Here is a 5417-nt window from a genome sequence, read left to right on the forward strand (position 1 = left end):
TGTCGGCGGGCGGGACCTAGGGGAAGAGCCTTCTCTGTGGGAGCCCCGGCCCTCTGGAATCAACTCCCGCCAGAGATTCGCACTGCCCCCACCCTCCTTGCCTTCCGAAAGAGCTTAAAAACTCATCTTTGCCGCCAGGCTTGGGACTTTTAGATCTTCCCCCTGACCACTGAATGCCTTAAGTATGATTGCTGAATGTTTGGTTGATAAGTTTGTTTGTTTGTTTGTTTGTTTGTTTGTTTGTTTGTTCGTCATTCATTCATTCATTCATTCATTCATTCATTTATTTATTGTTAGAGTTGAAAGGGACCATGAAGGCCATCAAGTGGCAGTTCAATCTTCTCTTAAAAATGTCCAGAGTGTTGGAGTTCACAACGTCCGCTGGTAGGTTGTTCCATTGGTTGATCGCTCTGACCATCAGGAAGTTCCTCCTTATCTCCATGTTGAATCTCTCCTTGGTCAGCTTCTAGCCGTTGTTCCTCATCCGGCCCTCTGGTGGCCTGAAGAATAAAGTGATCCCCTCCTCTCTGTGACATCCCCTCGTATACTTGTAGACTGCTATCATGTCCGCTCTGGCCCTCCTTTTCTCTAGGCTATCCATGCCCAGGCTATCCATGCCCAAAGTTTTTCTTTTAATTGTTTTTAAATTGTAGTATTAATTGGATTTACATTATTGTTCTGTTTTTATATATGCTGTAAGCTGCCCCGAGTCCTCGGAGAGGGGCGGCATACAAATCCAATTAAATAAATAAATAAATAAATAAACAAACAAACAAACAAACAAACAAACAAACAAATAAATATTCTCTTTTTGGAGTAGATGAGACATGATATTAGTTAGTTAGTCAGTCAGTCAGTCAATTGGTCAAGTATGTATTGGTAGTATACAAAGATATAACAATCTTGATACTAGTAAGAGAGAAGCATTAGGACAGGGGATGGAAGGAATGCTGGTGCACTTATGCACCATGGTAAATATTGTCATCGGTCACATTCATGGTCAGATCATTCAAAATGTACATCACAGAACCCTAGACTTCTCTGCATGGGTAACAACTCTTTAGATGGGTCCATCCCAGGCAATGAATTGAGCCAGAAAGATTCCAGAGGGCATTGGGGATTTCCCTAACAATTTGGCAGGCTGTTTGGTCTCATGCCTGGCTGATCTTTGAAACTCTGTGGAAGCCAGAACTCTGGGGGAGTTTGCTCCTGCAAAGCCATTTCCAAGTTTCCCATCTGTTCTGCCGGGCTCTCTGATAGGAGCCTCCCGAAAATTCAAGGATACAAATTTTAGACACACACACGTTTGAAAATTCAAAACAATGTTCTTTACCACAAAAGTCAAAATAAACTAAGCACTCTTTTTGTATTGCAAAGAGCACTCATCCCAAAACAACCAGGTAGTCCGTACAATTTCCCTTAAGCAGTCATTAAGTACTTAGCCAGCAGCTTTGGAGAAACTTCACACCCCTTCTTCTTCCAACGAAGGGAGACACACACACACGCTGCTCTGCTTTGGTTTCAAAGGCGTGAAAAAGCAACAAAGTCCAGCACACAAGATTCCTGACGAAACTGCAACAGATATTCTTCCACAATGGCCAAACCCACATGCTGCTATTTATAGCAGCAGCCCTAATTACTGGAGCCCCACCCAAACACAGGTGGCCTCCCTTATTTCCTGTAATATGTTCTTACTTGATCTCTTCTATGCATAATTCTGTGCTTGCGTGGGTCCAAAATGTCACCATCTGAAGCTATAGAAGATAAGGAAGATTGACTGCCTTGGCTGTGTGCCAAACCCTCCTCTGCTGAGTCACTCCCACCTTCTTCTTTGTCCAAGAAAACTAAACTCTGAACTGATTCTGTCGGCAATAACACAGGCCTGTGACATGTTGAATTTTCCCCTGCATCCACCTCCCCATTCTCTGGGCAGGAGCTGGGCCAGAGCCAACCACAACACCATCCAAAGCAGATTTTTCAATTTCCTGGGTAGCTGAGGGGCATGAAGCACCTACAGGCACTTACAGTAATGGGGGAAAATACCAGAAATAGATGCAACTGCTCATTGGTAAGAACAGATGTTGTGGCAAAGTATCAGCTTTTTTCCCTACTGGCTATGCCTACAGATTTCTGCCTGGTAACCCTATATAAAATGTTCTACATCCTTTTAAAAAAGGATAGATGCAACAAAGTTCCTGAAAGCTTCCCAGGTGAAGTTGGAATTTACTTAAAAGATAAAGTTGCTTATATACACTCTAGTTGGCTACAACTATGGCAAGCAAGGAATCCAGGTTTCAAAAGTGATAGAACCTGTCTCTGCAGTGTGAATTTTGTCACCTGCAGATTAGACTATTTATTTGTTTATTTATTTATTAGATTTGTATGCCGCCCCTCTCCATAGACTCGGGGCGGCTCACAACAGCAATAAAACAATTCGTGACAAATCTAATAATTTAAAAACATTTTAAAAACCCCGTTATTAAGCAGACATACACACAAACATACCATACATAAATTATATAGGCCCAGGGGAGATATCTCAATTCCCCCATGCCTGGTGGCAAAGGTGGGTTTTAAGGAGTTTACGAAAGGCAAGGAGGGTGGGGGCAGTTCTAATCTCCGGGGGGAGCTGGTTCCAGAGAGTCGGGGCCACCACAGAGAAGACTCTTTCCCTGGGAGCCGCCAAACGACATTGTTTAATCGACGGGACCCGGAGAAGGCCAACTCTGTGGGACTTAATTGGTCGCTGGGATTCATGCACCACTTAGTTCCTTCGGACTGTGGCTGGATCTAGGAAATACTCAATGCTTTCTTGAAAGGAAACCTAATTCTACTAGGTTCTCTCCTGATAAGGTTAATTTTTGACTTATGCTTGTTCTCCAACCTTCCTTTTCCAAAATTATTCAGAAAGTGATAACATTCAGCCACAAGGAATATCTGAGTTGAAGGTGCCATGGAAAGTCTGTAGAGGTAGTCAGGGACTAGATGTGGCAAAATCTCATTCCATTTGATGGGATTTAATCTAGCTGAGATTAAACCCCATCAAATGGAATTGTTGTTGCTTATGAGAATTAAATCTTTCCTGAGAGGTTTAAAAAATTCTTATCTGAAGGTAGCCCATGCTTTGGTCAGTTTATTTTTACCACTATATTAATATGTTGTATGTATGTATGTATGTATGTATGTATTTATTTATTTATTTACTTACTTACTTACTTACTTACTTACTTACTTACTTACTTACTTACTTACTTACTTACTTATTAGATTTGTATGCCACCCCTCTCTGTAGACTCCGGGCGGCTAACAACAATAGTGAAAACAATATGAACAAATCTAATATTTAAGTTAATTTTAAAAACCCTTATTTAAGAAACCAATCATACACACAGACATACCATGCATAAATTTTATAAGCCTAGGGGAAGAGGATATCTCAATTCCCCCAAGCCTGACGACAGAGGTGGGTTTTAAGGAGCTTACGAAAGGCGAGGAGGGTGGGGGCAACTCTGATCTCTGGGGGAAGTTGGTTCCAGAGGGTCGGGGCCGCCACAGAGAAGGCTCTTCCCCTGGGTCCCACCAGACGGCATTGTTTGCTTTTAGAAATGACTTGGGAGCTCCAGATGATACAGAACCAGTGAAGGGCTACCAAAATTTTTACTACCACTGTGGGCATGACTTACGCAGGACGCCCTGCATTTTCTTTCAACATCTTTCAGTGCAAATTGGGTGCTCTGGGGTGGAGCTCCATTTTCGCTACCCCACTGCGTTCATTTCTCAAGATAGTAAAACCAGTTTTACTCCATTGTACTTTAAGCCTAAGTTGTCTGTGGGCAGTCGTCTTCATCTATATGTATTTGTCTCATTTAAAAAAAAAAACCTGATCATTTTTATATCTGCCTTGCTGTTCACTGCCCTAAGTCTCAAGGAATGGTAGCATTCTACAAATATTGCAAAAAATTAAATAGGTTGCTAGGCCACCTCTTCTTCCCTCTATCTTTGGATAAAAAATATATTGTGTATTACTTGCTCACAATAACTTGGTTTCATCTTTTCCCTACTCCATTTTTCAGACTGTTTAAACATAGGTGGGCCTTAGTATTGACTTTTGCCTGACAGGGCTGAATCCGGTTAATTGGCACACAAGAGTCCAGAAATGTCTAGTAAGTAACTTCTGGTAAGAAACGTACTGTAGAAAAGCTAGGAATCTATTAAATAGGAACTCACTCTGGAAACTGCACAACGATATATCAAAAGTGAGCCCTATTTATTGTAAAATAAAAATTCATAGTTTGGTGTTTTTTTATCCTCCAAGCTATTGTAAGCAGTGAGCTAAACAGCCTTCTATCCATGTTCTGTAGGAACCCAGTTTTTTCTGTTTCTTACTCTAACTAAAGAGACTGGCTTTATTCCTCTAACTGGCTCTGACTATTAGATAAACATAAACATAACTAGTGCAAAATCAGAAGATATGGAGAGACCTGGCCCATAGAATACGAGACTAGACTTTCAATCCTGGGCCTAGAAAGTTTAGAACTAAGACACCTTAAACAAGATCTAAGTATTGCCCACAAGATCATATGCTGCAACGTCCTGCCTGTCGGCGACTACTTCAACTTCAACCACAACACAAGAGCACACAACAGATTTAAACTCAATATTAACCGCTCCAAACTTGACTGTAAAAAACATGACTTCAGTAACCGAGTTGTCGAAGCGTGGAACTCATTACCGGACTCCATAGTGTCATCCCCAAACCCCCAACACTTTACCCTTAGATTATCTACGGTTGACCTATCCAGATTCCTAAGAGGTCAGTAAGGGGCGAGTACAAGTGCACTGTCCTATTACTCTCCTATATCTCCTATACCTTTCTTCTATTCCTATATCTCTTCTTTTCTTTTAATATATTTTTTATTGATTTTTTTTAAAATTTTTACAAAAAGGAAAAAAAACATAAATTCAAAAACATAAATGTGTGTACCATCACCAAACAAATAATATGTCCCTCCACCGTGGAAGATTCAATTCTATATCTTTCATTTACCTCAATTCCGGGTTACATTGCTCATTCTTTATAGAGTGATTGAATTTTATTTTTTACATTTGCATCGCTTACTAATATTAATATATGATTTTTAACCTTTTCCCATCGCCATTGTTACTGCTAATTTCTCTTCATTATAATTATGTAATCTAATTTCCATAATTTCATAGTGAATGTGATCCACCATGTACCTGCACCAATTTTTTATCGTCCATTTGTTAGCATCTTTCCACCCAAGCACTATAGTTGCTTGGGCACTTTCTATTGCTGCAATTTTAATTTCTTCATATTCTTTTACCTCACTATTTTTTATCAATAATGCTGCTTCCTTGGTTAGTTTCCAGTCACTATTCGTAATTTTATTCACTTC

This window comes from Erythrolamprus reginae, chromosome 3 (assembly GCF_031021105.1).
Source record: "Erythrolamprus reginae isolate rEryReg1 chromosome 3, rEryReg1.hap1, whole genome shotgun sequence".
Classification (NCBI taxonomy): Eukaryota; Metazoa; Chordata; class Lepidosauria; order Squamata; family Dipsadidae; genus Erythrolamprus; species Erythrolamprus reginae.